General features: G+C 39.8%; 1 long non-coding RNA gene across 1 annotated transcript; it reads right to left on the reverse strand.

The window, feature by feature from the left end:
- Nucleotides 1-1,930: 1,930 nt before the first annotated feature.
- On the reverse strand, nt 1,931-20,382 carry LOC123973910. The gene is made up of 3 exons (XR_006825727.1): nt 20,304-20,382; nt 2,498-2,562; nt 1,931-2,397 (listed from the first exon to the last, which is right to left on the reverse strand). It is a non-coding gene; the product is annotated as an uncharacterized LOC123973910 (long non-coding RNA).
- Between the last annotated feature and the right edge of the window lie 662 nt (nt 20,383-21,044).

Consider the following 21,044-nt stretch of genomic DNA (forward strand, 5'->3'; position numbering starts at 1 on the left):
ATCACACTTATTCATTATTGACCATGATTACTGACTTGGCTGTTCATCTATACTTGCTAAAATTGTGAGTTTGGCTGCTGAACGTTTAAATCAACCTGTGGATAGAGGAGTGATGACCCCAACCGCTAAGGTGGATTTTAGGATTGGGCATGGTGGTGGGGCCGGCAATTTAAAATCTCGCCTATAGGGCTCCAACATTGTCAGTGCCTGTCACGTACTGATGCTCCGGTATGCCTGCCGCAGGACTGATACTTGTCAATGTTTTATATATTGTTATGGAAAATGGTCTTATATGTCATTCTGGGACACTTGACAATCGACCTATTTAATAAAGCTTAACGTTAATTTGTTTAATACACACAAAAAAACAAAGTTTCACCACGGGGTTGCCAGGCAAGCAGCGAATAATACAGCAAGTTAATGTTCCTTGTCCATAAATAGTCCGGTATATAACCCCTCGTAACACCACAACGTGACATTTTTACACTTCGGTTTAGCAAGAGCCAGTCTTGTTGTTTTCCCCTGCTACCAGTCTTTGTGCTAAGCTAATCTAACAAGCTGCTGAGGGTATCTCAATATTAACTGTACAAGAATGAGAGTGGTATTAATCTTCTCATTGGACATTGGGCAAAAAGTGAATATGTGTATTTCCCAAAGGAGTTATACAAATATATTTAATGGAGATCACAGAGAGCATAATTGGCTACTCTATTTGACTGATAATTTGGTTCAGAAAAGTACTCTTACTCAGGGTCTGCTTGTGTACTGTATCTTCACTAACCTCTATGGCTTACAGTTTAATGGAGAGGAAAGTGAGCATGCCAATGTGCATCAGCCATAAACCGATCATTGCTGCTAGCTTGGTGTTTTCCTGTGTTTCAGCCCCACCTCACCTTGCTGGTACATTCACCTCAGCTCAACAATGCCCTCTACAAGCCCCTTAGGAAGAAAGCAGGGAATTTTGGATGACTTCCTTGGGGTTTCAAGCCCTTCCTAAGTCCTCACCCTTGAAGAGGGAAACGTTTCACAGCTTATTTGCTGCGTTTTTTTCTTGCATAAGCAGCGAGGAAAAGTGTACTAGTCTGTTAAGCCACCACCAGAACAAATAAGTAGAGCTGCCAGGCTGGGCTTTAGGGGCTAGAGAGGATAGAATTACACGTTATTATGTTCTTTTTAAATCTAGATATTTTTCCTAATTTTCTCACATTTTCTCTTGCCTGTGAAAATGCATAGACATCACTTTTCACTCCCTAACACGTGTAATTGCAATTTGCAAGAGCTAAACTAATTTTACGACACAGGAACACCTGTATTCATCTCCATATTAATAGAAAACAGGAAGTATAAATCCCAATTTTCCAGCAGCCAGTGTCAGTGAAGATGTTCCTTGAGGGAGAAGGCTGTCTCTTCTACATTAAAATATTGGTGCTCTCCCCACGCTTTCTCCCCACGCGTCCCTTTTGAGCCGAAATCAGATATCATAATTATGAATGGCACCCAATCTACATCACTGGGCTTGACACTTCTAATATCCATATATGCCAATGCACATTTAAGTTTCCACTGTTAAGGTGTTCCCTATGTTGAGTTATAGTACTATGTGGCGCCTCTCTAAAATACAGGCCCCTATGAGTCTCATTTAGCCGTGGAAAAGGGAGGTTTGACTGATAGGCTCATTTGGATTAAGCACAAGCCCACTGCCCTGAAAAATCCCTTAGAAAAGAAGGGAACAAACTTTTACGCTACTCTTGAAGCCACTAAAAATCGGTTAATCTCACACAGTCAGCCTCAGCTATTAACAGAGGAGGAGCTATTAACGGTTATAAATCAACACGTCATCAGTTAACATTGTCCTCTTAAATATATTTGTAATCTGCATTAAATTTATGAATTTAATCATTAATGAACAAGACCCTCTCTCCGGGGAATATGTGTTCCAGCATCCCTCTTTATGCATGTCATTACACCATGGACAGGAAAGTGGAGGAGCCATTGTCAGGTCAGGCTTTACAAAGCTACGGCTGATGTAGGTGGTCTACGTTGCCTCATTAGTAACAACATGAGCAGTGGTCTAATGAACTTAAGACAATGCTAATTAATGGAAGAGAACAAAGGCTTAACATTTTTCGAAAGTGTGAAGCACTGAGTCTGCTTGTATGACAGCATTTAAGCCACCTTAATCCGCTTGTGATGTGCATGGTGCCTCGACCGCGTGGGGGCCTCGACCTCACAGCACTGGGGCAGGTCACAGGGATCAGCTCCATACCTCCGCTGATATAGTCACCTGTGACAATCCTTTATGGGCTGATAAAGTAAGGGAAGTCTCTCAAGGAACAGTGCGCTGACTTGGCGGAGGGTCTCCCCAGGGAGCAGGTGTCAGGGTTGTCTATCAGAAGGCTGAAAGGAGAAAAGGGACGTGTTACCGGGCTCTATTGTATCCTGGTTGTCATTGACTGATCGGGTCCATTTAGCTGGCTTTCACACTGAATGAAACCACCTGAATAGATGAAAGCGAGACAGCCTTCCCGACAAACAAGGAGCCCTGGAATATTCATGGAGGATCTGTGAGGAAAAGATTAATGTATTAGAAATTAAAATGGGGCCCGGACGTATGATCTTGCTCTAACACTTGGCCAGACCTGTGTCACCCGCCGCTAGTGCCTGAAGTCGGCACATGCCTCTGCCAAGGTGGAGAGGAATCATTAAGCACCCTGCCATTGTGTGAGCAGAATAATCAAACTTCCCCCCCCCCCCCCTTTCTTTCCCGCAGCACTGACAATGAATAATTCTGGAGCCATTTGCAATGTTAACGGCACCTATCTGGGCCATCCATGCCTTTATGATAAGAGCTCCAAATATGCATTTCAACAGTCTGAACAGAAGCTGCTTCACCGGCATTTCAAAGGACACCTGTCAGTCATCTGAAAGAGCTGTCAGTCTCTGTCACGCAACGGTGCCAGTGAAATGGCCCAAAAGATAATCTTTACTCTCTCTCTTTCTTTCTCTCCACCTCTCTCTTTCAGATCAGAGCCGTTACATTTGCAATAGAGTGACAAGTGATTTACACTGGAAAATGGATTGTGTTTAAACTGAAAAGGGGGGGGGGGGTATTCTTTTAGTCTGCATTATTCTTTGCTGGTGTACAGCTGTATCAAATATGCTATCATAAATGTGATCTTGGGCTACACTGAATGTCATTATGTGTGATACCATGAGCACTAGACGGGTTACTGAGCTCAAAGGTGACTTTGATAATTCCTATCTCTCTAAACAGAGCTCCGTGTCCATGAGATGTGGCAGCCACGATGGGTCGGATCCAACAGGTTTGTGTTTCCAAAAAGTTTGGCCTTCTGTTGTTTTTAACTGGAATGTCTCTTCAAATAGCGATCACTACTGTGTGGTTTATCTACCATGCTGGGCAACCCTGCCCAGCTATTACTATATAGATTTTTACTTAATAAAATTTCTCTTGTCTCAGCACTACCTCACAGAAAATACATTTTCAAATGATTTCTCTACTTAACTCCATAAACAAGTATGTTGCAGATTGTACTTGCATGGCCACTTTATTGGCAAGGAGGCAAGTGAAGCCCCCTGCCCCTCCACATGTAGGCCAGTAATTTGTTAAGCACGACTAACTTGTGTGCCACCAGCTGTTGGTGATATTTACAGCTGAGTGCAGAGGATGTGTTTGCACCGAGGCTTGCAGGGCCAGGACAGCGCTAGGCCCAATCCCACTTCCCTTGTGGCCACTCCATGGGCGAGGACAGCCAGCACTCACAGCACAGCCCACGATACCATGAACCATCACAATACAGAAGTGTGCAGAGTGACACAAAATATGATTTTACATACCCTGGCTCAGCAGAGTAAGGAGTAAGCCATGTGCTTGTGATACAGAGAGTCTGAATCTGGAGAATGACCTTTATGAAAAGTCATCCTCTCCAAAATCTCTTCTGTCACCTTCCAATATGTACTATCCAATAAAGCAAAAAATACCCTTGGTTTGGATGGCCCAGTTGTTTCCCTGAAATACACTGCTCTTCCATCATGAAGAGATCAAAGCTAAGTTATAGAACATTTTATTTTGCATTCCAGTGGCACATTTCGATCACTGAAGTCCGCTATAACTGCCTGAAACCGTCTTCAATGCGCTCCTGGGACCTCTGCCAAAAGTCAGAGTCACTTTAGTTCATCCAGCACAATCCAATACAGAGCTGTTGTGGAGACCCTTATGCTTACCCATCCAAAATTCTTTGTTGTTTTCCAACAAATCAGGCCATTTTCGCACAGAACAAACAGCAATTTGACCAGCAATTTGAATTTTGGGCACTCCTCTTTGTCACATAGTTTCCACACCATGTCCGTTCCTCCAACAATCTCCTCATTGTGGCCCAGGGAGGACATGGTTCAAGAAGTGAGTCACTCGATGAATGTTCACTTTCATTTCAGAGTGCAGTAGGCTGGCATAATCCCTGATACTGAACCCTGACTCACCAGGTCTTTTTTAGATTGAGCGTTCTGTCCTTCTTCCATTGTGAAAAAGGATTTGCACTCTCACTTTTGACTAGATAAAGTTCATATACAAGCTCACTGATGAAATGACATGTCAGAAAGACAACAAGGCTGTTGTGAACAAAAACATTACGAGGAAACCCACTGAAGACAAATGAGCACATGTTCAAATAACTCACGAGTGAATGAAATGTTATGAGTTAATCAAATGAAGTGAATAAAGGAACAAAAGCGAGTAGTTATCTTGTCTGCAGTTTTTTCCCATTTTGAAATCCTCACACAAATGAATGTCAATAGATCTGCTTGTACAACAGCTTTCTTACAAATTATTCAGTGACTACAATTTTGCAGTTGAAAAAGTCACACACAGAAAGCCATTTACCTGAGTCACAAATGAGTATGTAATTGAGTCCTTAGGGAAAATAACTCAGCTTAACTACTGGAAATAATGTGTAAATTCAATACATTTCCTAATGAGCTCATTTGAGTTTGCTGCAATTATATTTGCTAGTCTAGGTGCAGATAGGATTCTGCAGCTGAGTTGAGGTGAATTAAACCACAGCTCCCTTGTATTCATTAAAATTAGCATATGGACCTGTCAACACTTCTCAGAGGCACATTGTAACAATGCCATTTAGCCCTACATCAAGCGATGCCAATGGAATGAATGCATGTGGTGGGTAAATGCCTCCCCACCCCTAGCGACAAGGGTGGAATAGGACTGGCAATGCTGGCTCTGACGCACAAAAGAGGCTGCATTTTAACAGCCAGGCCCTGGCCTCTGACCAGGGGCCATCCACATCAACACTGCTTACACTCCACCATACCTCCCAGCTACTGGCCCAGCCAACCAGCTCTATACACACACTGAGACAGACAGGGAGAGGAACAAGGCCGGAGAAATGAAGACCGAGAATGTGTGAACGTGTGTGTGTGTGTGTGTTAGTGTGAATGGAGGTGGGCGGATAGCAGTGGGGGTAAGGAGTGAAGAAGATAATAAAGATAGGTGGGTCTCTGCAAAGTGAGTCTTTGAATCTTTGCCTTTAACAGCCGTCTGTCGAACCTCCTTGACTAAGTGCTTTTGTTTATCTAAATAACATTTTTTTTTCTATAAATACCCAGAGTATCTCTGGATAAACTTAAATTCTTATCAAAAGGTGCCAGGAACGAGAGGTCCATGGGGGGAAAAAAGCTCCTTTATTGTTGTTTGTCATCATTACACTGAAGCTGCCAGTGAGAGAAGGTATTGTTGCTCAGTGGAGCACACAAGGCCCTAGTTGCATTGTTGTGCCAGGATTTTAAAACAGGCGCGAGTTATCAATAGACCACAGACTATTCGACTCACTCAGCTGTGCCTCTCGATACACTTCAGAACCTTGCACACCGAACAGCCAGCCATGATCTTACACAATTGGGGTCCTTTACTGACAAACACTTTGTTTCCAGATGGTTCAGGTTTATGTCTAATGGATAGATGCTAACATTATTCCAAAGCTCACACTTTTCCTTTCTATTCTTAATAAAGAATATGAGCTGGACATAAGGTATCATCAATTGGATGACATAATTGCAATTAATGAAATCTCATTAGAATTTGCCATTTTGGATATTAGTAGCCATGCTGTATTATGGCATAATTAACGTTGCGATATGCTTGTGACAGCAGAAATGGAGTCGGAGAAATCAGCCCCATGAAAGAGGACACAGGAATAAAAGACAGGCCAAGGAGAAGCCAAGGCCTCAGCTGTGCTCCGCACTGATCTACACACTGTGATTACCTGGAGCAGAAAACCGAATGTAAAGGCCTTGGGCTGGCTTTGATATTTCCATCGTGCATTTGTCTGCTATGACCTGGACTACATCTAACAGACCTAGACTGGAGGTCAGTAGGAATCAAGGGAGAGGAGAGGAGAGGAGGCACAGTTGAAAACTGTCCTGTATTTGGTGCCTTTACCACTCCCACCCCACCACTAAAGAGCTGGGACCAACTTCATTCTGTCAGGGCAATTAAAAGTTTAAATATTCACACCTCTGTAGAATAGACCCTTAATGAGGACGAAGGAAGACTCCTACAGTATGTCCTCACTTTATGACAAACATAGGATATAAGGTGCAAAGAAAATTAAGTCACCTTATGGTCTGGGAATAACTTTAAACATAATAGAGTATACTGTAAGCATACATACAGAATAAGGCTTTGTTTTGTCTTAGCTGACATGCCTTTTTAATGTCACATGGATGTTAAGGACTATCTTTAACACAGTGCGTCCTACAGTTAATAAGGTATCAAACTGCCATACCTCTTAAGCCCCTTTTCCACTGCATAGTACCAGCTCGACTGGACTCGATTCAACTTTGTTTGGTTTTCCATTGCAGAAAAGTTGTACCTGTACCTGCTTCTATCTAGCGCTTTTACATTACCAGTACCAGCTCGACTCGCCTCACCTCACCTCGACTTGACTCTACTCAGCTCGGTTGTTCCGTTTTCCATTGCAGATAGTACCCAATGTAGCTTGGTCATCATAGCGACGCCACACACAACAACGCGATGTAATGTTCAATGTGACACACACATCAGCGATCCACACAGCTTTCTCTTTATTAAGTTAAAACGTTTCAGCATTACTCAGAATGTAAAGATAGATAAGCGGTGTGAAAACCTTCCAGCTGTGTTTTGCTCTGCCGTTGTTGCTGCAGCGGTCTGTGTGACGGCGGGAGCAGAGGGCTCTGTGAGCGGGCGGCTGGCCGGACTCACACGCTCCTCCCGCAGGTTGGCGCAGGCTTCCCCCGCAGCCACTGGCGGAGCTCCTCAACTCCGACAATATTCAAGCACATTTTTGTTCTGACATCACTTCTTGCAAAACTGTCAATATTCGAAATTTACACAGCTGATTTCTCACCTCAAAACTTCTCACAAGTGGATTTAGTGATGAAATAACGTATGAAAATTGTAAAATATAAAACTTTCTGTTGCTGGCCTCTGTCAGGCGCGCAATGATGATGCAGTGAATAGTGGCGATTCTCTTTTACCAATCAGCAGTCTGCTGTGTTTTCACGTCAGATTTTAGTATCGCCTCAGCTCGCTTAGAACCTCGACGGAGGTGAGGTGATACGAAAAAAAGTACCTGGAAGCAGGTTCAGGTACAATTTTTCCGCAAATGGAGGTTCCACTATTTCCACAATTTTCTCACATTGAATTACCAAATAATTATTCGATGAATACAAATAATTAAAAGGTTAATGAATATTTTTGTAATAAAATCTCTAAATGGGCATGCCATTTAGAATCCTAATTTTATTGAGTCAATAAGGACATTTTATATTTACAAAGTCAGCGCTGAACTGCAGTGATGGAGTGCAAACCTTTTTTACACTGAACAAAATATTATCGGGAATTCTATCAATGTTAAATACAACACTACAAAATTCAAAGTTTCATGGGTTTATAAAGTTAGCAATGAGAACTATCAGGTATCATTTAAAAACCAGTGTCACCTCACAGCAAAAATCTCACAGACCGAGATTCCCACAGGCAAAAAGTCTAGTATGTTGGTAATCTAATGACATCTGAATGTGCTTAGCTCACGAGTAACCAGCTGAACCAACTATAGATGAAAGAGCACTCCAATACTGTCTGAGACATGTTTACTACACTCATTTGCTGCATCTGTTCAGGACTGGGGTTCCCTGTTAAATAATACATTTATTTATGATGGGATGAGATGTGAAAATGAAATTAACCTGGTCACAAAAAGAACTGAGAGGTTTACAATGACTCAATTTATCATCCATTATGAATTTGGCTTGATTAGTTTGGATGAACGTTATTATTGTTGCAACAAAAAAAAAAGGTGACCAAGTGAATGTTAGGACATCAGAATCTTGATTCAGACTTAAATAGAGATAACCCAACAGATGGATGGATAGATCTGCATTAATAATTCTGATAATTGTATATTTACATGGTATTACATTTAAGGGTTAATTTGTCTAATGGAACTAATGGACTTGTATACAAGCTATTTAAACTCAACAATGAGAAAAAAACTAAGTTGATGAAGTCTGACTTGGGATGGGAAATTTAACTGCATTATAAATCTGCCATAGCTTTGACAATGACAGCTCTGAACCGTTCCTCAAAACATGTTTTTGTGTGTAGAGTAATACAGCCGAGCTCAAATTTCTCTCGTCCCTTCAAGCGCAAAATACAAAAGGCCTAGGCTGCCACTACCTGATTCAATCAAGTGTGTTACATTGTATACCCATGGGCAACAAGGCAACTTGTATTTTAATTAATAATGTAATACCCTGGTCTCAAAGCCTTGACCCCTGGCATTCTTGCTGCTTTTTTTGTAAATTCTCTCAAGATCCCAGCAAAGATGCTGGAAGCATTTTTCTACACACTCGAACTCATGCAACTGGATTTGATGCATAATGCTAGAAACTAACTCTAGCATTTTGAAGCACAATGTGAGTGAAGAAAAACATGTACTTTAGCATTAAGTGATAGCCCAGGAACCAAGGAAAGTACACTGTGGCACATGCCATCATTTAGGTAAAGAATAATTAGAAGAACAAACAAAGAAAGCAGCATTAGTACTGGAGGAGGATGGGGAAAGAGAAGAAAAATGTGAAAAACATTTAAATATATTAGAACAGAGTAAGTGGGATGGGAATGGGATAAGAAAATATCCTATGTAAGCAGAGTAGATGGTGTGAATGAAAGTTTTCGTTACGGGCAATGAAGACAGAGACATGGCCGTGGGTGCTATGTTACAAGGAATAAGATGCACAGTGAAGGGTAAATGCACGCTTCTTTGGAGATCCTGGACCGGAAAGAAGCCTGAGGGAGCTCAAGGGCTTGTGGGATACGGGGCTGTATTCAACCTTTCTCTGCAGCCACACACACCACAATAACAGGGAATGATGGCACTTTTACAGTATGCGTTGAGAAGTACTGACTCATTTGTTCACACTGAACAAAAATGTTAACTGAACATATTAAAGTAAATGACATTAAGAAATAAGAAATCTAAGCATAACAGATGTGAGACAATAAATCTATTTTCCTATACAGAAACAAACAGATCAATTACTTGGCAATGATTTATATCAACAGTTTTTTTATTGTTATTATTTTAAATGTGTTCATCGTTTTTAAACCACAACTGATATAACATCAAATAAGCAACTAATAAACAATTTTATGAAATCACACATTTAATTTTTAATGGAACAAACATTTTAATTAGCCAACATGAGCTCAGCCACAAGTAAATCTAAAGTGATTATTCCTGCCCTTAGAGAAAGGTTGTCTCCCTGCGCTCTGTCAAAAGGTCAATTATGGCCCCAAACCGGCATGCAGTGACAGTGACCTGGAAGCGCTACTGATGACCCCACATCCAGGGGCCCAAAAGAGTTGATCATCTAACATGCAGGCTGCCCGGAGCCATGGAAATCTGACATTTGTCCTTATTCAAATGAACACAAACAATATGCATCTCATGCCTCTCCCTAACCTGTGCCAAATCTAAGGCATAGGGACCAGCAGTCTTAATGCATTGTCCTCCAATCCAAGTCCATGCCCTTCCCTGTGAATACACACACAGAGCAATCGCACACAGGGCCTGCAGTAAGAGCCGATTGCAAAAAGGCGCCATCTTCACCAACATCTAAGCAAACACTGGTCGTCATAGTTGAAGTCTGCAGTACTGGGGCCACAAAATGGGATGAGGTCATACAGTAAAGGAAAATGTTAAGGGTGAGAACAATTCAAGCTATTTGTACTGAAAAAAAAAGAAATGACAGATTAAGATTAAGATGCTGGCTCTTATTGAAAGATCTAAAATTGAAATGCTTAGAGGCTACAATCAATATTTTCATAATAATTGATCAAATTACTATGTGTGGTATGAAAGGGATAGCTCATAGTGATAAACCCACAACGAATTATCACCCAACTCTGCAAGTGTCCTCAGGTTAACTGAGCTTGTGTCAGGCAGCGGTTTTCAGCAAGAAAAAAACTAAAAACACACAAGCTGCTCAGCACCAAACAGCAGACACACACAGTTAGCAACAAACTGGTGTACATAAAGGAGTGTTAGCAGCCAAAGAGCCAGATATTTCCCTCAGGAACAGATGGAGACCAAAAACAGAGCTCAAAGGACAGTGAATAGTTGAGTTACTTTCATCAGGTGGACACAAACACAACTCATCAAATAAATGATAAATACTAATGTTGCTGATGTTGCTGGTGCTAGTCTTTATTTTTCTTACTGTCAACAAATCCAATGAAAATACCAGAACCAGCCATGCATTATAGATCCCTACCAGCCCCATGCACTCCTACTGAGAATGTAACTCTTCTCAAAATTATAAACATGTAATTTCCTAAAACAGCTAGGCGTTAAACTTATTTGCAAATATTAGTCAATATTTGTTGTGGATTATTTTCTGCTGCCAGTTGGATGCACTGGTGAGTATTCATGGCAGCAGGACATTGTATGTGGGAATAACTCAAAATAAACTACAGTAAAAAATGTTGATTATAATGAAGGGACATGTCACTTAGTGTGTTTCATTGATATGTTTTGAATCTTTTTTGGTTCACAATGGAGGCCTATGCCACAGAGGGTTAAGCTACATCAGGAAACAACTGATTGCTACATTGTTGGTTTTGATCTTTTCATTGAATATGTTGGAAATAAAAAAATGTAAAAAATATCCCCATAAAATCCTTTAAGTTTGGTCAAATATGCCAAATATCCATAATGCACTGTCCCTTCATGCTTAAAGCCAAGATGATCACGTTTACTACACTGGAGTAAAAAGCTTTGCAAAAACAGCTCAATAAGAAGGTTATTGCCATAACACCGGTGTATACACAGTAAATTCCCCCTGAATAGCACTTGCCTGAAGCAACACCTACCGTAGTAAATGTTTATCCATGTGGACTTCCCATCTCATGCTGTTTTGTCTGGGTGTGCAGAAGGTAGAGGCCTGGCCTGGAACTGTATGACACAGAGCAAGGGCTCTCATGTCTTCAGGGCGTTCCACAGAGCATGATCATGAAAAGCAGAAACATGAAGAAAACTGCAAAAGGTTGAGCCATGGAAACGTCTTTCTTCTCCACGTCAGTTAATTTCCTCCTTTTCCCTTTGGTTCCACATCACTTTTCTATTATGTTTTGAACACAGTGAAAACATAATACAAATCATGCTGCTGGGGGAAAAAATCTAATCATTACACCCTCAAATGAAAAAATGGATACCAGTGAAAAATGTAAGGGAATTGTTATTTTTCACATTCTAATTCACATCACAAGGAACCAAAAAGAAACACATGCTGTATATCAGATTGGTTTGGTGCTTTTTGCCCCAAGCCATGCAGCACACACTGATATTAGTTTTAAATACAGATTGCTGGCAATAATAGAACAGAAGAGTCCATGCCTGCCACACAGGCCCAGTCTGGAGTACCTCACATTGCTGGCTTGCCAAGACAGCTTCAATCAAAAGGCTCAAATAAATGTAGTTCTTTGGGCTCTGTCAACTGTAAACTGTTATTGATCCCAACAAATGAAATTTGTTCACGTTGATCGATCAAACACATTATCTGTGCTTTCCAGTCTATTACCAGCAAGTGGAAACTCAGGAGGCATCAATAAATAGAGTTGGGTCACCCCGGGTAGATTCCTTTCAAGCTGGAAGAGCTGTAAAAACAGGCGACCAAACACAAGTACTTGTACTTAAAAGTAATGGACCTGCATCATGACTAAACGCTAAGTGCCTGGGGTGTCTAGATGTGGAAAGCACTTCTGTAGCACCTTCAAGGTCTAGAGACACTTGTGTATGTACTGTATACTTGCCCTCCTCGCTTCTGCCCTTGCTAATACCCCCCCTTGCACACAAGCATACAAAAGCCTTCCAGCTGGCACCCATCGCCTGCACTTGGCAGGTCGGTGGAAACATGAGAATTAAACCTATATCACCCCAGTTACCAGTTCTCAAATATCAGTGGAGTCCAGCACTTCACCAGGGACTGGTGAGAGGGAAGCATGTCAATGGAACAAAAAGCTCCTTCTGGCACAACTCCACTCAACTGTTTTGCTCACTGTTATTACAGGAGTAAAGTTTTCATAAGGAAGTACTGTAGGCACATATGAGCCTATGAGGAAGGGCTCCAACTAACAGCTGGAAGACAAAGTGACGCATCTGTGCTTCATGTAATGTGCGTTATACGGACAAAATGTACCTGGGCATGAAGCTGAATAATAAACATTTAGCCCAGTTTCTTTGCTATTTTGGCATCAGTGTTTGAATTATAAGTTGTCACTGTCATCTACACTGTTGCCAGTTTATAAGGCATGCCTATTTAAAGCCAATGCCGTTTAATGAAACAGTCTTTCAATAACTCCTACCTTCATGGAGGTTATAAAGTTCCGTTTTTGAGAAGTATTGATTCCATTTTCTCATCATTATATTTGGCGGTTGTAGCTTGTGCTACTTTTGAATTGTATTGTAATTTACTTATAGGTATTTTCATGTTTAGTCTACCCCATTGATATAAATGGGATGGACACCTCCTAATATAATAAAAATGTAAAAAAAAAAAAAAGGAGTGTAAGTTGCAGTCTAACTTGGGATCTAAAGGCGTGTTTCCTTGGGAAATACCTGAAGAAAATGAACTCTTTAACCCTCTTCTCGTTATTTTATTTTAGCTAAGGTTGGTGCACACCAACTAGACAGTAACCATACGTATTACACTGCATCAAGAATTGTATCGTATCAGGAAGAACATTTTAGACAACTTATTTATCTCATAAGTACAGCTAGTATTTCATGTAGAAAACAAATATAATAACTTGCAACCAGCTTTCCAAGTTATTATACTTGTTTTATTTGTGTGAGGTTCACAAACCTCAGCTGAACTTTGGCAAAACCATCTCCTTCTGTCCTTTCGCATTTCTTCAGAGTAACAGGAGAGTGACAGCTTGTCCACAAACCAAGGGCAGTCGTACTAGAAATAGGAATATCCACCCTCTACAGTGATAGAGCAGCTCTGATAGCTCCTTTATTATGGAAAATTATTTTAAACAGCATAAAACGGCAGAGGTTCATTTTTTCCATGTTTCTGCCACTATCACTCCAGCTATTGATAAGATGTCTAAATTTATTGCAGAATAATTCTGCAGGAAAAGAGATAAAAGGTTGCTGAATAAAATATGAGGCAAAGGCTGTAAATTGTAGCAATGCATATCATTTCATTCAAATGTAGGACGCAATTACCATCTGCTACACTCATCAGTCCCCTCCTTTATGACTTAATTATATGTTTAATGCTATCAGATCAAGGAAAGGGCAAAACAGATGAATGAGAGAGAAAGAGAAAAGATTCCGCAACAAGACAAAAGGCAGATGAAACATAACATGAAAGGATGGAATTGATTTCATTCACCAGGAAATAGAAAAAGTTAATTTAGATACAATGTTCCCTCATATCCTGTGCCTTTGTAAGATAATAAACGCAGCGTATTGCCATAAGTCTCATACCAGTCAAACAAAAGAAGTCAAGTTCCTCAAAACTGAAAGTCTTCCTGCATTCATTTTTGAGGAGAATGCGAGTTGGTGAATCGATCAATGTGTTAAATGATCATTCCAATCTTTTCACTCCATTACATCAATGCATTATCTTCATAAAACATAAGGTTTAGCTGTGGCGTGTCACAGAAGACTACAACATGTAACAATGTAGATCATTAGCATCTATTCAACTTTAATTGTTTTTACTTTTAGAAGCCGTTTCAGGGGGCTTAATGACACCTGCATCTTTCTATTACATTATTTTGCTTTATTTTAGCACTAAGAAACAACATTTATTCTGTTGTAGTCTGTTCTGTCTGACTTCATTGCCAGGGCAAAATGAAACTTCACAATACTGAAACTTTTTGTTTGGATGCAAATCATGTACGGCAGTGTTCACAAAGAAAACTGGGGTTGTCCAAATGGCTGTGGGGTAAAAAGCTAGCCAGTGGGCATCCCAGGTGCCAGCGGGCACTGTCCTAACTGTGTACCTTTGGCCAGAACTCATTATAGGGTGACATTTAGGACTGCTGCTGTCCATGCCAAGTCAGCCCTCTGGATTGAGACAAATTATGTAGTTATTTTTTATGTCAGACATTAAGTCATGTCCAGTGGGAGCCAAATCAGTATCACCTTCATCACCTGGAAATAAAAAAATATATATATATAAAGGCTGTGGGCTTCTTAAACAGGGGCGTTATTTAACTTATTTGGTGAAATTACAAAACATGACTGAATTAATTAATTATGGCCTGATCTGTAGTGCAGACACTTCAACAGTAAAATGAAATGTTAAATAATTATAAACTCGTTAAAAACAGGATCATATGATAACTGGTGCAAAATCACAGTCCTGTTCAGGTGTCTGTCTGTGGATCCTGGCAAAACAGAGATAAAATCATGTCATAAAGACAATTTTCTACCTGTACGCTGCAGAAGGCGTAATGGTTTCCTTTGTTCTGTGACAATTATTTCTTCCAAGCCTGAAGAAAAGCAGTATGTGTATGTCAGATGAAAATAGCCTAGAATTTGCCATAAACTCATTACTAAAGGATTGCAAGGGTTTATAATACCAAAAAAGCAGACCTGACTTTAATCACGAGGGCTGCATGCTTCACAACCTTTCACTATCCATTAAAAACAAATAATATTTCAGTAGTGCATGTTAATACTTTATAAGCTTAATTTGATTTAATTTAATTTGTAATATTTCTTTCTTTTTTAACTTATGGATATATTGCAAAGGGAACAAGACAACATGGGCCCTTGCAGCAGATTCTTCCATGAAGCCAAATCAACCACATGAGCAGAACTAAAGCTCCATCTTGTGGACTAAAACAAGTACAACAAAAGGGGCACACTGAGAGCTTCCCGGGTTTTACAGGTTTGGCAACACATATGCTTGCATTAACTCCATGAAATGATAAAAATATGTTAACAGACAAAAACAAGGCACTAATGAAGCGTGTAATAAGTGTAGTCAGTGTAAGCATAATGGCACAATATGTGTTTGAGAAGTCAAATCTGCAGTAAAGCGATCAATAAACATTTTATGGCGCTCTTGTTTAGTGGGAGAAACATTTATGATTTGAGAATCATGTGAATACAACAGAGGACATAAGTAGCTAGACAGAACAATTGAACAATGATCAAACAGTCACTAAGTGAGCAGTCTACATTCGCTTGCAGGTATCTCACAAAGCATGAAAGGAATCAGAGTTGTTTATCTGCTTTGTATTATTTGGTAAATTATAGATAATTGCTCATTTGATGTATTGAGAGTAAAGCATCCATGTGATGCATATGCTATGGATATTTTCCACACAAACTTCAATATGTAACAAACGGGGGGACTGGATGGGATGTAATTGATTATAAGTTAATTGTGCAAAGGTCTCCCTGATGGGAACCATCTGTCAAAACAAGCTGTACATTCACTAATGCTAATCATAATTAATTAAATGGCTAACAAATTACATACATCATAGTTAGCACAGGAGGGAAACTACCGCAGGAACTGTTATGAAACAAATTATCTTTAACAATGAAAGAAAATTACATCACATAACTAAATATTATACTCATTTCCGCAAGCCATATTTCTTAATGAATTCTCTAATTAATTTAATTCACACAATGTGCATAATTTGGAGCTGAAAATGTCAGTGGGTCAGACTTAACCATATTGTTGCTGGCTGTCTATTTCAACGAGGGCCATATTAGCACAACATGACCTCTATGTAAATTACACAGACCAACTGTTGTAATTTTAATACCAGGGTCTAATTAACATGTTCTAAAGATATCATACAAGTACATTTAGCTCATTTTACACATGCCAGTGTCAATGTACGATTTCCATTTGTCTTAATTTTGTCTAATCCCTTTGATAGGAAACGTCATGACGGCTTATGTTACAGATGTCAGTTATGACAAAAATGCTACTATTTTTTCATGCTTCTTGCATTAAGTGCTGAACTTTCTTGTCAGGGTGACTCACCACCCTCAAAACTCAAGACTACCGGAGCTGTGTGCGTTTACAGACACCATGACTGAGCTCAATCAGAAAGCACTTACATGTAAATTATAAGAGTGTTTGAAATAGAGGTGGGCGTTTTAGCCACCTCTTTTCTAACACTCATCCCAATTACTCGCTCTTATCATACTGAGGTCAACAGGCACAATCAAAGTTAGTAAGAATGATTAGCTCAAAAGATGTCACAGAGGGGTTAGTGACTCTAGAGTGAAATAATAATACCCCATAGATCAATATGGTGTGGTTGATCTTTAGCAGTGAAGAACTGTTGCATGATTATTATTATTAAGTGGTTTTAAGTTGGCACTGCTACTATAAAAAATGTAATTTCTTTCTGAGAACCTTTGAAGGATCATTTGCTGTAGGGTACAGGGACTGCATTTATATGCGTCAAAATACATCAACTCAGTGCCCTGTAAGCTGTTGAACATATTCAAATATAAAAATATATTAAATATAAATCATCAATCCTTGTTCTACAGCTGCAATTTATGGTTAATTTCATTATCATTCAATCTGCTGATTATTTTCTTGGTCGATCAATTAATGGGTTGGTCGCAGTGAAAAATAGCAATTACAATTTCTCAGAACCTGAGGGGATGTCTATAAATTTAACCCTAACCCTAAACCAAAAGATGTTCAATTTGAGATGCTCAAACAAAACAAAAAGGGGCCATTCTTTCTTGGAAAATTATTCAAACAATTAATCAATTATGAAAACTACCGCCGACTAATGAATTAATCAACATACTATCTGTAAAAGCAGCACAGATACCTATAAGTTTGCACATTGTTTCACTTCAGGTAACGCACCATGAATGAAATCCTGTGTAATTACACACTGATGATTGACTTTCACTGCTATATGCTCCGTCACCTCTGTCTTGCTAGTGTTTTTCACGACCCCGTGTCCATTCTGGTTTAGAGAAAACACAATCAAATTTACCAAATGATGCCATCATGAGTATGAATGCAGAAATGGATGAATAAATGAATAAATTGCCCAGTGGTTGGAACATATAAGCTAACACATGCATTGCAGGGCTCGGGGGCTATCCTGAGGCCAATCATTTAGCTAACACACTAATGAAAGCGTGTGTAGTGTGGCTAAGGGCAGCCACCATGGGAGGTACAACTCCCCTCCCTCCTCATGTTGGGGACTGTTAATAGGCTGGATGGAGCCAATGGGACTCCCAGGAGAGACCTGCTGATGAAGAGGAAAACCTGTCGTCGCCTTCACTAATCATTGCCTAATGGCTGCAGTAACACAGGTTTTACAAATGTGATTGTGCATGTGTGCCTGTACACGTGTGTGTGCCAGTACATGTATGTGTGTGAAAAATATTAAAATTTTAGGGTATTGGCAGTCTCACTTAAATGTTCATTGGGGAAGCTATTCTGTTTCTATGTTTGGTATTGTGCAAATGTTGCTACCAAAGATGCGTGGTAAAACTGTATAAAAAGGTGCATAGTTATTGTCGTTTTCAGGGCATTGTCCAGTTTCCCATCAGCAAACCAGAACATATCAAGATTGGCTTGTTTTTCATTTATTTGTTTGTTTGTTGGGTTATTTTGTTTCATCAATAAAGTTGGGGCAGGCAATTTATTTCAGAAACATTTTTTGTTATATTTGTTGAAATTCTCATCCTGACAGCAATCAATAAATCAAATGCTCTGACACACAAACCAATGAATTAGTTAGTAGATTGATGGAAATGTAATCAGCAACTGTTTTGATCATTTATTGATTGTCATTTTTCAAGAAAACATGCCAACCATTTTCAGGTTTCAATGTGAGGATTTGCTTCTTTTCCCGGTTTTATATGTTACTGAATATATTTTGGTGTTCTTGGGCTTTTTAAGATTAATCAATTCATCAAGAAAATTATCACATTTAGCTGACACTTTTATACAAAGTGACCTACAATTGCTATACATGTCAGAGGTCACATGCCTCTGGAGCAACCAGGGGTTAAATATCTTGCTCAGGACCACAATGGTGGATAGGTCACAGTGGGGGATTGAACCTAGGTCTCTCACACTAATGGCATGTATCTTATCCACTGTACCATCACCACCCCCACCAGCATAAACAATCATTTAAAAAATCAGTTGTTAGGTAGTTGCAGCCTTAAAATATTTTCTTTGCTGTTTACAATTGTATTATTTGACAAAAACAGCAGAAAAACAGGTCTAATTCCCATTATGACTCGTTGGGGAAACCAAAAGTTTTTTTCATCAGATCTCCATCTTAAATGTATAAAGTTGTTGGTCAATAGGGCTGTCACGGTGAAGTAATTTCCCCGTGGTAATAAGTTTGGACTCAACAGCAGGTATGCGGTATTATCACATTTTTCCTCAATAAAGTAATTTGGTGCCATTTAGCATAGTAAGAGTGTTTGTGGATCTCACCTCACTGTACAGCGAGCCGCTAACAGCAGCTTTATGATCAGAGCAAGCTAGCTGCTGGGTGCTAGTCAACATTGCCAAGCAAACTCATTTTTGTAGTTTGGCCGTGTCTTTTTCACATGTAACGTTAACGTTAGCTATATCTTTACCTTCAGGGCATGTCTATCAAGTCAATTTACATACTGCAGCAACAACGCGTGCACGCACACACGCAAACACCGGTGCGGAGCAGAATGACTGTCCACAACTAACCATTGCGCTGTAATAACATTATAACTAAATTTCCACAGAAAGCAACATGAAAAACAGCTGCAAGCACTACACTTAGTGACGTTCAAATGAGGCTTACTGTTCACAGATTCTCTCGACTGTCCCTCAGGATCACAATGTTAGTCCAACATCGCCGAGCCTGCTAGCCACATTAGCCGCGCAATATGCTAACGCCAAGTTAGCTAACCTCTAAAATAAACAGTCAAACAACACAAAACAGGAAAACACTTAAAGCTTCCGAGTTTGAAGTCATTTACAGCCCATGGCGATCTGTCCTTGAACCGTTACAGAGCTCGTTACGGATGTGAACTTTTGAAGCACTAATTCATTAATTTAACATGCACTTAAGTGTAAAGTATGAACATTGTGGTTGTTGCGTATGAAGGTATTTTTGTGTCTTTTTAATGCAAGCAAAAACATTTTTGACAGCATATTTATTGCACTGCAATCAAAAATCAAGTTTTTAATTAAAGTCACAAACAGTTTTAATTACTAATTTGTCCTCTTTGATTGCAAGTCAAAATGTTTTCCTTGCCAGTCAGAAAGTTTTGCAAGTTAATACGTTTTGCAAGTGAGAGAGATTTGCAAGTCAAAAATGGTCGAAATAAGAGATCTATTGGTGGGTTTGACTGACCAATCATGGGTTTGCATCAACCGCATGGTCACGCCCACAACCCCCTCGCTCCGACTAATATATATTGATTACCATAGTCACAGAAAACTAGTTTTGCTGGATATCATGTACAATGTGTTAAACATGAGTAGCTAACCTTAACCGTAGCTAGTCATGTCTGAGTGCACATAACGTTATGCAGTGCCAGTCAAGCTTCATGCCAAGACGGCTAACGTTAGCTAACTGTTATACATGTCATTTTTTAAAAAGGAGACAAATAGACTCCGTGACCGAACGGTAAATATAAATAATGATTAAATCATGCCATAATACATTTAAAAACATTTCAATGGAAATGAGCGACATAACGTCAACTTACCTCTATCTAGCCTTTACACTAACAATTCCGTCTCTAGCAGTGCTGAGCGCTGCTCAGAGCCGTCGGAGCGAGGGGGTTGTGGGCGTGACCATGCGGTTGATGCAAACCCATGATTGGTCAGTCAAACCCACCAATAGATCTCTTATTTCGACCATTTTTGACTTGCAAATCTCTCTCACTTGCAAAACGTATTAACTTGCAAAACTTTCTGACTGGCAAGGAAAACATTTTGACTTGCAATCAAAGAGGACAAATTGGCAATTAAAACTTTGTGTGACTCAAAAAAAGCCTATTTGTTTTTAATTACAAATTTGATTTTTGATTGCAGTGCCATAAATATGCTCTCAAAACATTTTTTGCTTGCATTAAAAAGACACAAAAATACATTCAAAGACTCTTTCTTTCTTTGTGCTGTCAACCAAAAGGCAAACATAACAACCAAACAGGGATAATGCATTAATCAACATTCCAGTTTACATATCACTGTAAAGTTGACTGAGTTAACTCATGAGCTCATTTTCATCCGTAGTCCCTTTGAAGGTTATAGCCTGGCTCTAAGCAAAACTCTGCTGAGGGGCCCTCCTACTTGAGCTGTGAGCCATTGAGCCACCTAAACCATTAGCCATTGTCACACAGTCACACCTGACACCACAGTGCTCCCACTACAATCCTCCCTCCAAACAGTTTGCTCCATATGTCGGTTTAAGAAGTAGACGTCTACAGAACGGAATGAGGTATAAA

This window comes from Micropterus dolomieu, linkage group LG07 (genome assembly GCF_021292245.1).
Source record: "Micropterus dolomieu isolate WLL.071019.BEF.003 ecotype Adirondacks linkage group LG07, ASM2129224v1, whole genome shotgun sequence".
NCBI lineage: Eukaryota > Metazoa > Chordata > Actinopteri > Centrarchiformes > Centrarchidae > Micropterus > Micropterus dolomieu.